The sequence below is a fragment of the Pinus tabuliformis genome, chromosome 4_2, assembly GCF_031772625.1.
Source record: "Pinus tabuliformis cultivar Carrire ecotype Pingquan chromosome 4_2, CPIR1, whole genome shotgun sequence".
In the NCBI taxonomy this organism is placed as follows: Eukaryota; Viridiplantae; Streptophyta; class Pinopsida; order Pinales; family Pinaceae; genus Pinus; species Pinus tabuliformis.
In genome coordinates, this window is record NC_142304.1 from 499,375,867 (window position 1) to 499,389,267 (window position 13,401).

The 13,401-nt window shown below is 38.8% G+C and overlaps 1 protein-coding gene across 2 annotated transcripts in view; it reads left to right on the top strand.

Moving 5' to 3' along the window:
• Positions 1-13,401, top strand: part of LOC149170175 (putative uncharacterized protein YDL057W) — a 380,775-nt gene that overhangs the window by 167,600 nt on the left and 199,774 nt on the right. The window lies entirely within an intron of this gene.

Here is a 13,401-nt window from a genome sequence, read left to right on the forward strand (position 1 = left end):
TGTGGGGAACTGGGTCATTTTGCGAAGCAGTGTCCTAGGAAGAAGAGTAAGGGAGAGGCTTCTGAGACGAAGGCAACACCAGCGAGGGCAGAGAATGAAGTCGAGGAGGATGACAATTGTGCCATGAGTGCTCATGTGCCACTTGAGAGAAAGTGGGGAGACATCGAGCTGTAGTCAGACGGACTACAGGCGATGAGGGGTAGGATCCTCGAGGTACCCAACCTCTTGGATTATACCTTGCTACGGGAACCCTGAAGAGGAGTAGCAGGACTGGCAGATGTCGGTAGAGACGGATGCGGATGAAGCGACAGAGAGTGATACAGTGTAGGAGTCCCGGGATAGCGCAAAGGCTAGCATGATGCAATAGTGCGAGATGCATGAAGTTGTTGCAGCAGTGCAGAGGTCAGTTGATGGAGCAGTTGTTAGTGGCAGAGGGAGCTTCAACATCGGGAGTGTTTCTAGCCTGATAGGGATGTTAGATGTTGGTTGGATCAGTTACTTACTTCTGAGTGACTGAGTTGAAGTACAGTAGCATGATGTAGCATGATGAGAGGGGGATGCAGAGCAGATGCAGTGCTGGGAGGATGGACCAGCAGCAGCATGAATGTAGAGGGAGCTGCCGTATGGATGTAGTAGTGGCAGTGGCAGGGCCATGGGCAGCAATATAGGATGCAACAGTGTAGAGGATGTTGGGCGGAGAGGCCTAGCATCAGCACAGGGACCAGTGCCGGATAATCAGTGTGATACTTAGTATGGAGTATTACTAGAGCATAGTCCTCGCTAAGAGGGAGTGTTGATTTGGGGTAGCAATGGACGTGCTCTAGCACATGAGATCTCCAAGATCCAGAAATGGTTTGGACAGATTGTACTCGGTTTGGGAGATATTAAAATAATTAATATTTTTAATGGAGTTCCTAAGTCTAAACTTGTATTTATATGCAACATTGTGGGCTTGAGGGTGCAAATTAGATGGCTGGCCGACCTTGACAATTTGTCCATAATCAAAATAAATTTATAATTCTATTTGTACATGTCAAAATGAGATGATCTTTAGATCAATCCTACACCTCTCGGAGAGAGGAATCCAATAAAAATATCAGCTGCATCATATGAGTTGTCCAAGGTGAAGTTTGGCCCTAGTTGACAAATTTAATACTCCCTCTCAACTAGGGAGAACTTCACCTGCTAACCTATCTGACAATCTGTACCATCCTTGTCTCTTCTCTCCTTTGCTCTGCTGAACCATGAAGAAAGAAGAAATGATCGAGAATGTATCATACCATTCTCCACTGACCCAAAGTCAGTCTCCAATAATAAAGAGTGTCATACCACTTTTAACTGACCCGAAGTCAGTTTCAATTATCTTAGATCAATATCAACATCCTAGCATAGGGAGTACGGTAGTACACGATGCGTCCATCGGTAGTACTATGGTCACTATCCTCATTTCCCTACTCATTGTCCAGATGAGAGGTACTTCCCATGAGTCCCAGATTGCATGGGTAGGATGTGCCGACAGGAGAAGGTGAACCACTCATCTTGCTCATATGCCATAGGTGAAGGTGAATCACTCATCCTATGCATGTCTCAACATGGGGTATCACAAGGGAAGGTGAACCACTCATCCTGTACATCGCGCACCATTAGGGTAGGTGAACCACTCACTCTATCGTCGCTCATCGCTTCAAAAAGTACCCCAAACTCCCCAGAGCTCCCAGAGCTCAACATCCATCTCACATGGGACCTTCATAAGAGGTTTGTCCACGACTCCAAGTCGTTCATGGAAGGTTAAGAATTTGACCTTCCCCAGGGGCTTCGTAAGAATATCAACGACCTGATCATCAGTCTCAATGTGATGGAGCCTTATTGCTCCTCGTTGTACCATATCTTGGATAAAGTGGTACCTGATATCAATATTCTTGGAGCGGTCATGAAACACGGGATTCTCAGAAAGACGAATCCCACTTTGGTTGTCGCAAAAGATCAAGGTGGTATCCAACACATGTCCAAACAGCTCACTAAAGAGCTTCCTCAACCAAACAGCTTCACAAGAGTTCATACTAGTGACAATGTATTCAGCCTCAGTGGTGCTGAAGGCAATCGACTTATGCTTCTTGCTCATACATGATATTGAAGCAGAACCCAGAGAGAAGCAACATCCAGATGTGCTTTTACGATCCACCACACTACCAACCTAGTTTGTATCAGAGTAACCATGGAGCTTCACATTCCCGGCAATGTATCTCAGTCCATAAGTGATTGTGTCCTGAAGATATCTCAAGAGATTCTTGGCAGCAATCCAATGTATGTGATGAGGCTCGACCATAAGCTAACTCAATGTATTCACTGCAAAACATATGTCTGGACAGAAGTTCACCAATAACATCAAGGCCCCCACGAGTCAACGATACTCAAAAGGATTTCCCAAATCGGGCCTAATAGCGCTTCCGCATAACTTCTTGAAGTTAAGTTCCATCGGAGTAGTCACGGACTTGCAGTCCACCATCCCAAATCTTTAAAGTAGCTTCACAATATATTTTCCTTGAGAAAGGAAAATCTCACCGGATTTTCCCTGACCTGTAACCCTAGGAGATAATGCATCAGTCTTAGGTTCTTCATTTCAAATTTGGAAGCCAACACCCTCTTACATTGATGAATAAGAGGGTATTCACCTGTCAGAAAGAGATCGTCCACATAGAATACCAAGATGTAAATCCCAGCTTCATTAGACAGCTATCGATCCTCTCATACCAAGCTCGGGGTGCTTGCTTCAACCCATAGATGGATTTCTTCAACCTGCATACATGTGTCTGATGATCTTGAACTTGAAACACCTCAGGTTTTTCTACATAGACTTCCTCTTTAAGTGAACCATGCAAGAAGGCAGTCTTGACATCCATCTAGTGTAGATTCTATCCTTGCGAGGTAGCAAGGGCTATAATCGAACCTATGGTGGTGTAGCGGGCAACTGGTGCAAATATCTCATCATAATCCATACCTTCATTTTGAGAGAAGCCTCAAGCAACAAATCTGGCCTTGAACTTTTCAGCACTTCCATCAGCTCCATGCTTGACCTTGTAGAGCCATTTCGAGGTGACAATAGATTTGTCCTTGGGTCTAGGGACCACATCCTAGACATCATTCTTCATAATCAACTCATACTCTTTGTTCATTGCATCCTTCCAAACTTGGTGCTTTGCAGCTTCTTCGAATGTGCAAGGCTCAGATTGAACAATGGTGCTCATTGTTGAAGAATCTAGGGCAATTAGGTGTGAAAATTTCTGAATCTAACACATCAGAAACACCTACTACAATATCTGGTTTATTATCTCGTATTTGTTCTTTACATTAACAAGTTATTCATATGCATAAATATTGAAATAAACACAATTGTAGCCTTCACAAACATACAGATCAACATCTGAAATAAATTGAGAGAACACAAGGGACACCATTATTTTTGGATAATCGTTCTCGAAAAAACCCAATACAAGAAAACCAGTGCAACAGATATGAGGGTTTTATTATTATGCAGATTTCTGAATACAAATAGGGTGCCAAAAATGGCTCACCCTTCAGAGATTATCCTCGGTAGTAGTACCTTTCTCCGGAGACAGATATTTCGGCTAATCAGCAATCGGATGATTGGCCCCACAGTAACTTTGACTGTTCCTCAACTGGACAACAAAAGCTGCTCCAAGCTATCTTTTGGAACTGCATCACCCTCTACGGGCTGCGTCACCCTCGTACGGCTCTGCGTCAGCTGATCAGCTCCCAGTCTGTCCCACAGAATCACCTCAACGTAGCCTCTTCAGCCGAGCGTCAGCCTTGCAACCCTCTGCGTTGCTTGCGTCAGCTTTACGACTTTCTGCGTCCTTTGTGCTGCTTGTGTCAGCGTTACGGCCTTCTGTGTCCTCTGCGCTGACCTCCTTAACCTCTGCGTTAGTCGTGGCTGCCTATGCGTTAGCCTTCCTAGGCTCTGTGCTGTCTCTCTGGCACTTTCTCTGCGTCTCTGATATGTATTTTCGGCTTCCTGTCGAATTGCCCCTCGCTGCAACAGGTCACTAACTTGATTTCTTAGCAAACCTTGATCCAGAAATCGAATTGACTGATCAACTTGGTGTATCTCCAGTTGACCCTCAAGCCTTCTCTTATACTTTTCTTGTTTTTGATTCAACGGTCGAGATTAAGTCCCTAATCAATAGCTAAGAGTAGATTTGGCTTGATCCTCATTATTTAGAACTTTCTCACCCATATTATATTAATACACATTAATATTTTAATTTTCCTTAGTTTAGACTTAGGGTCTCATTAAAAATATTAATTATTTTATTCTCTCTCCATCCAGGTGGAATTTCCCCAAATGATTTCTTGGTCTTGGAGATCTCATGTGCTTTAGCCTCTCCACCAATTTTCATGGCTAGAGCACATTCAATGCTACCAAAAATCAACATTAGGTATAGTAGGATTTTTCTAGACTTGATAACAATTTGTGAAGCTCTTTTACAATTTATCTTGTTAGCTTAACCTTATTTTGTTCTTATTAATGCATGTGTGTTTACTTCATCAAACTGCTACCAAAAACATAAGAACAAGAACACAAGATATTGGCTCTCTGCGAGGGAAAAACCTCTCTCTTAGAGAGAAAAACCCTTTCGTAAATTTCTCTTATTGAAGCTTCTTATTGATCAATGCCAAACCCTAGACCCTTGACAAGAATATCCTCCAAGCACAAGTCAAGTCTTTCCTCCTTTCGGCACTTCGTCCTCCTTTCGACACTTCGTTCTTCTTACAATTGTTGATAGTCCTTGTTGCACTTGCTCTAGAAGAGACACTTATCCTTGATCTTTAGTGATACCCTTTACTTGTGATGGTCCCTACCTTCTTCTTGACCAACTGAGCTCCTTCTTCAAGGTGTAGATGCAAACTTGATATGACTGTCCTGCAACCCTAAATTCTCCCACGCGTGGGAGGTTTCCTTGAGTATTTGGTTCCTTTCTTCTTCAATTGAGAGAGTCTCTTCTTCGCTCTAGTGAGAGGCCTTATAGGCCCAAGTTTCAAGCCCAAACAATGAGAAGTATGAGATTGTTACGTTGCTTCTGTTATGAATGCAAAGATGCCTCCTTCTCTTGTACGTGTGACTGTGTTTTACCCTAGAAACAGTCCTTCAACCATCAGTGATGACTTCTCCTTCTTTGCTGCACTAGAGGCTCCTTATACTCGTCCTTTTTCACCCTTTTCTCGGTCTTCCTTGCTCGCTGATTTTAGAGGTGGATTGCTTTTTGTTTGAGGGAGTGGACAACCTCTATATATAGAGGACTGTCCCTCCTTTAGGCAGACTTGAGGCCGACATGATGAATGTACGCTGACTTGAGTTTCCTTCATCATCTTTGCTCCTTTGATGATGTCGTTGCATGGAGAGGACTTGTCTTTGCTTGGAGGGATATTCTTTGACTCCTATACAAATATGTACATGGTGTAACATGCCCTTAACGATCTTCTTTTGACTTTTTGACTTCCCTATATCATTTTAACATGTGCTAGACCTATTTCAATGAGTAAGAAACTCATTGATGAATATAACAAAAGTAATATTTCTTTTCTTGAATAAATACAAATATCAAATGTACATTTATGACAACTATACCTAGTTACACTTTCTTCAACACCCATTGCAGTTAAGTACCCTTGGTACCTATTTGGCTTCTTGCTTTTACGAAATGTCCCCCTAGGTGCAACATGTCTCTCGACATCTTTGATGGTCTCCCTAAGCCATGAGGGTCTCCTTTTTGAGGAGGGCTCATGAGGGGGTGGATCAATGGGATCCATTAGTCCTTCAGTATTAGGCATTGGCTCATCCTGCGGTTGTCCCTGCTTTCCTGAATCTGTTTCTTTGTCCTTCCTTGGAAGAGGAAGGTTACTAATCTTCCCAAGGGTAGCATCCTCATTGAATGTGACATCATGACTTATCTCCACTTCTCTTTGACCAGGCACATAGATTCTATATGCCTTAAAAGTTTCACTGTAGCCCACAAATGTTCCTTTCTTTCCAGAAGCATCCAATTTGCTTCTCTTTTCTTTCGGCACATGAAAATATACGGGACTACCAAAATTTCTAAAGTGAGAAACATTGGGTTTCTTCCCGGTGAAACTTCTTTGGGAGTTTTGGAGTCCAATGCTTGATGAGGGCATCTATTTTGAACATACACGGCGGTGTTTGTAGTTTCGACCCATAAGAACTTCAGAAGGCTTTGATCATGAAGCATGGCACGAGTGGCTTCTATTATTGAACGGTTCTTCCTTTCAACAACACCATTTTTCTCAGGGGTATATGCAGTAGTAGTCTCCCTCTTAATGTCATCTTCTCTACAATAATTATTGAACTGATTTGATTCATATTCGGTTCTATTATCGGTCCTCAATATTTTGATCTTTTTCTCGGTTTGATTTTCGACCAAAGCTTTGAAAGAACGGAACCATGAGAATACTTTGTCCTTCTTCTTCAAGAAATATATCCAAGTCTTGCGAGAGAAATCATCCATAAAGATAGCATAATATAAATATCCTCCTAATGAGTTCACGGGCATCATACCAGATAGATCAGAATGAACCAATTGCAATATGTCGGTAGTCTTGCTATCACTTGAGGGGAATGGTCCCCTTGTATGCTTTCCTTCGGCACACCCCTGACAAACACCTTCATGTTCTACTTTAAATTCGGGCATACCTGTCACCATCTTCCTCACATCAGGTAGAGCCTTATAATGTAGATGAGCAAACCTCCGATGCCATAATTCAGATTGAAGTGATGTGTCACAAGACATAGCTCCCAATGGACTTCCTCCAACTTGATATAGGCTATCAACCTTGAATCCAAGTGTAAATGCATCTTTGAAATTTTTATTCCACACACGTACCTTTCCATCGATGAATGCCACCTTGAATCCTTTGTCCTCCATCGCCGAGATAGATACCAGGTTCTTCTTTAGATCGGGTACATATAGTACTTCTTGTAGATGAATGGTGTTACCTTGATTCAATTGAAGAGTAACATTCCCAACTCTCTTTACAGGATAGGTAGCATTGTCTCCCATGATAATTTCTAAATTTGTATCCTTTTCATTCAAATTTGAAAGAGCTTCCTTATACCCAATGAAGTGCCTTGAGGCACCATTATCAATCAACCAATTTCCCAAAGTGTCCGAAGGAGATGCAGTGGAGAGGGAAGATATAAGATAAAATTCTTTTTGCTTGCTATCAACAACATTAGATTCATCATACTTGGTGTGTTATGAATAAATATATAGGAAATAATGTAAATGATAATAATTAATAATGATTAGTTAATTAGTAATGAGGTTGAAGAGTCATGCCTGATGAGAGATGACTCTCCATGAAGAGGCACTTGCACAGTATATAAGCAGACCACTCGCTCTCATTTGTATCATCATTCTTATTCATACATTTAATATATAATATTTGTATTTTCACGGATATCTTTATATTCCAAGCCTTTTGGAGTAATTAATCTAAAGAAGGAACTTTGTTCGCTTCATTTGGTATAAGAGTTGTTTGATGTTTTGGCGCTTAACCACTGCATAGAGAGCCAGTCTGATCCGACTCTTGGCCATCAACATTCGTCAATGTTGTTTCCGTATAGTTGAAGCGTTTTTGCTCAGAGTTGGAGTTTCTCCGTTTCTCAAGCCCTTAGCCAATTAAAAAAGAAAAAAAAGTCGATATATATATATATATACATATATCTATATATATATATATAGAGTAAAAAGAAAATATATATATATATATATATAGATATATAAAAGATATTAAAAAAATTATATAGAAAAAAATATATATTAAAAAGAAACCACTTACCTTCGGTCACTGTAGCGATACATTCGCAGCAACGAACAACCTGCTTCACCTGTTCCCAGCTGTTGCCACTGCTATCAAATGGTGAACCCCATCGTTGCAGTCCAGCCCAACAATCACCGTGATAGCAACCCTCCTTCACCAATTCCACTGGACACCCTGAGCCGTCACTGAACCTTTCGCAGCTCCATTGAACTCGACTTTCCCTCCGTTCGCTCAGCTATCATCCCATCATACACGCACAACCATCAATCTTCGTTCACTCTTCCACAACGTAAGTTTGCATTCCCTATTGCCAACGATCGCCTAACAAGCCCGACACAACGCTACACCGGTTCCCTGTTGCTTTACCCAATGCCATCTAATTTGGCCACCATCTGAACAAGCCACATCAGAAACTGATTGAAAACACCATTGACATGACCATTGGCCTATAACATGACTACGACTCCTCGTTAGCCATCTTTCTGCCACTGATCGCCATCACTGTCGTCTCACATTTTTCCTTCTGCCTTGTTAATTCGTGTTTCCAGCGCCATTTGACCAGTCCATCCTTCAATTCGGATATGTTGCCACCATTTCCAAACAATCACCACCTTTTAAATTAATTGAATCTGAAGGTTATACAAGTGATTACATATATTTAACCCAAGGATATTAAAAAAAAAGAGGGGAGAAATATTATATATAAAAGGAATTATTAAAAAAAAAGTCACTATATATTGAGAAGAAATAAAAAGTTAAAAATACAAAAATAAAAATAAAAAATAAAAAAGCAAAAACAAAAAAAAGAGAGGAAAAATATTATATATAAAAGGAATTATTAAAAAGAAAAGTCACTATATATTGAGAAGAAATAAAAAGTTAAAAATACAAAAATAAAAATAAAAAATAAAAAAGCAAAAACAAAAAAATAATATTGTTATCTATATATATATATATATATATATAAACATTGTTGAAAAAATAATAAAAAATAAAAAGTATTTATAAAGATAAAAGATTACCAAGGGAGAAATTGTTGATAAAGTCAAATTATTATACTCCTAAGATCATAAAGGGGTATTTGTGAAAGTATGAAGGGAGGAATATATTATTTTTCAAGTCAATTCAAGTCAATCATTTATTTCAAAAAAAAAAAAATGTAATAAGGATTTAACGTTGAGGTTCGAAGGAACAATAAAGTTTTGAAGAAAAAAATATGGATTTTTTTTCAAAATTCTGTTCTGTTCAGAGGGATATTCTAATTGTCGAGAGCCATTCCGAAGTCAAAATGTGGTTTGTAGAAATTGTTACAAAACTTTTACCTTAGTCGAATATCTAAGTGATGCACAAAAACAATCAATTGCAAGAGATATAGAAGAATTAATGGCAACATGTAAGCGATAACATGCTGATTTTAACAAGGAAATGAAGAAAACAAAATCTACATTGCAAGTTGAAAGCCCATCATCACTCCTACCAAACGATGTAATCCAGTGTACCAAGAAATTGCAGCTAGAAGATCAAGAGAAAAGCAAAATAGCCAAACTTCGGCAAAACAAGAAAGCGTTACAACACGAACATAAAAATCTCGTGGATATGCATTACAAGGAAGTAATGTAAAAGGATGAAGAAATCTCTTGCCTCAAGGACCACGTGGAAAATTACTTTCACAAGTGAAGAAGACTAAGGTCACAACGAAAGAACTCAAGAAACACTTATTAGAACAAGAAGATGAAACTTTACGCTTAAAGAACCTTAATAATAATTTATTAGAACAAATCAGAGATCTAAAAGACGAAAAACTTAAAAGTCAAAACATTGAAAATAAGGTTGATGAATCAGAAACCAAAGAACTTTTACGTCTGAGAAACCATAATCAAAGTCTACTCACTCAAATTAATAAACTTAAGGATGATAAGAAAGTATTAAATGACAAGTTAGAACAATTTACTCAAGAAGAAGTATCGAAATCTCCTGTCGTAATTGTCCAAGTTGAAGATAAGGGAACTAATACCGATCCAGTGAATATCATAACTCAAGAAGAATGAAAACTAGTTGAAGAAAAGACACACTTAGATGTTGCAGTTCAGATGATAAACACCCCAAGTGAAGGTTCTGTAGCCAACTCAACAACATTGTCACCTGAAGGAAATAAAAAAATTTGCACACACTTAATAAGGGAAAGTCAAACCAAAAAAGTTCCCTATCAACATCCAAATCATGAGAGTAGACAACTCAACCATGCTACGTATCGAGACCATTTAGAACAAAAACAACAAACTGATGTTCCGAAGAATATTGATGTAACCTCAATCTAGTCCTATGATGACAAGTCGTTACAAAATTCCAGTGATCAGAATATTGCACAGAAGATTAATCTAGGATGGTCTGATCCCTTCTTAGTGCGACACTTTTGTTTATCACTTAGAAGATCATATCAACTTGTATTGACGAAGATGATTGTTCCAAGACGAGAAGACATTCGAACTCAAAAAAGAGATCAAGCCTTTTTCATCGACAAGCTTTGAGGACAAAGCTTTTTGAGGAGGAAAGAAATGTTATGAATAAATATATAGGAAATAATGTAAATGATAATAATAAATATTGATTAGTTAATTAGTAATTAGGTTGAAGAGTCATGTCTAATGAGACATGACTCTCCATGAAGCGGCACCTGCATAGTATATAAGCAGACCTCTCGCTCTCATTTGTATCATCATTCTTATTCATACATTTAATATATAATATTTGTATCGTCATGGATATCTTTATATTTCAAGTCTTCTGGAGTAATTAATCTGAAGAAGGAACTTTGTTCGCTTCATGGTGTTTCTTAATCTCTTGGGAGGGTGTCCATTTCCTTGATAAGGAGTAGGAGCATTCCTTTTTCCTCAGTTGTTGAATTTGCCATTCCTTTGATTGTTGTTGCCCTTGAAATTGTTGTTGTTGTGGTTGTCATCATCATGTGGTGTATCCCTTCTATTAGGACACTCCCTAGCAAAGTGGCTAAACTTGTTGCAAATAAAGCATCTTCCCTTCCTTCCATTTTTGAAACCTGATCTTCCTTGACATTGCTTGTTTGAACATGCATTGTTCTTCTTTTTAGCATGAGTGGAGAATGCAGTAGGATCATTCCTATTTGAAGGCATATCTAGTTCCATCATCCTTGTTTCTTCTTGAGAACATCTAGTCAGCAATTCTTGAAAATCTGGAATTCTATTGTTGTTAAGAATGGTGGTGTTGAACATGTGCCATTCACGAGGAAGTCCTCCAAGGGCAATGAGAGTAAGCTCCCTATCAGCAATAGCTTCTCCAATCAAAAGAAGATCATTTTTGATCTCAGTACTCCTCATGAAGTAGGATTGAATGTCTTCGTTTCTTCCCTTCTTTATATCCTTCAGCGTGTTCTTGAGGAAAAGAACTTGGTTTGCATTGCTAGATTTGAACATGCCAACCAACCTGTCATATATCTCCTTTGATGTGTTCAATTTGGAGATGTAAGCAACTAAATGCTTATGAATAGAATCCCTGGACCCTGATGATCTTCTTGGCTTTGACTTCACCTTTCTTGTACTTTGTCCTAAGTTACCGGAAACGGCTCCCTGAAGGGCCAAAACGCCGTTTTCCGTTTCTGATACGTTTTCACCCCAGAAACGGCAAAAAAACGGCTGAAATACGTTTTTGTTGATTCCAAAACGTTTCGGATTTTTTTAAGCCGTTTTTCAGGCGTTTTCATGGGAAAACCCTCCCGTTTAAAAAAAAACGATACGTTTCAGCCATTTTTGATACGTATTTAACAAATCGTAAAACGTTCCAGAAAATCGTAAAACGTTTTTAAAAAAAATCAAAACGTTTCATGCCTGATAACTTGGGCGCCACCGGGAACAGATTTTATGGATTTCCGATTTAGCGTTTTAGGTTTTGAAGTTACTTTTTAACTTTAAACGATTCATTCCAAATTCATATTATTCATTCTAAACCCTAAACGACAAGAGCTGAGTTCGTTGCCGCCGAGTTCGCTGCCGCCGCTGAGTGCTGCCGCCGCTGAGTTCGTTGGATCACTGTAACAGCTTTCAAGTTTCAGACTTCAGTTTCTGTTCACGCCGCACGGGAGATTACTTACTGCTGTAGCCTGTTACTTCATATCACGTGAGATTTCAGATTACTTACTGCTGTTGATTTGTTGAAGTCACTACTTAATAGTAATACGTATGTTACTTCTATAGCTTTACTTTGGTCACTGGTGACATAATATCTATGTAACGTAACCGTAACGGTGTAACCAGTAGCACATTCCTTCGACTTCAAAGTTCAAAGCTGTTTAGAATCTTAGATTTGTTTCCATCGTCTTGTTTCATTTAAAATTTTAATGACAGGGTGAGACTCTCAAATGCTCAATGAAATATTAGACCACATTGAAATGTCATCACCGCAAACTGTTGTGAGAGTTCCAGATTTACATGATTGTTCAGCTGTATATGAAGGAGAGGTCTGCAAATATCGTAGGCTGTAGCTGGCTATAATCCATCAAACGTCCTCACAAAATGACCAAATGCTCTGAATAATAATATTGCCAATTCTGTGGTATACCGTATATCATTGCTGTCAAACAATGTAAGTGAACACTCAAGTCTCAGACCATCATAATCATCAGATAATATCATAATTCCTTTGTCAAGATCAACTAACAGAATTTCATAGAACCAATGGTTTATTTGCTGAAGTGTGAAAGCCATGTAGTGATCCCTAATTAATGTTATTGCATTGCTATCAATTAAGAAACATTTACAACTGGTAGTTTTAACTTTAGAGTCTCAAGTTTCAACCTTGTTACCTCTTGGATTTGCACACATGATAAGTCCAATCTTCTGGGTACAAACCCAAGGAATTTAGGAAAACTCTTGGAAGTTCAACCTGCTGTCATTTCAATAGAACCTCCCTTCATTTTAGGCAGACTGTTCTTCAGCACAAGGAGGGTTTCCATAAGATCAAATCACTAATTTGTTTAGTAGCACAGATTTGCAAATCAGATTAATGATTTGTGTGTTTAATGATTTTTCTTTAGAGTAACAGATGAAAAGATAAGAAAGACGAAGTGGCATATCCTTTTGGCAAATAGAGTCGAAAGTTGAAACCTAACTTGATGAAGAAGCTTGGAATGCAAAGCAAAAGTCAGCTAGTGATAAACATTACCATTCCAACCTACCACATTGATGCATAGAACCAGCGAAAAGATCTTAACAATGCCATTTCATCCTCTACTCAAAATCAACCAGCATATGATATAACCGTCAAAGTAAAAAGAGCAGCAAACAGTGATTAAAAATGAGTGAACAATAACACTGAACAACAATTTTTATCTTCATTAACAATTGTGGTTACTGCTGTAGGTAATCAGTGATATATATTATAAAGAAGATTAGAAAATGTAAACCTACAGGCTACAAGCCTTGTAAATTTAAAGTTTTAACTTTTTCAGTTTTCAGTTTTACTTTTAAGTTTTCAGTGAAAAGTTTTCACTTGTCACAGACTCACAGTTCACAG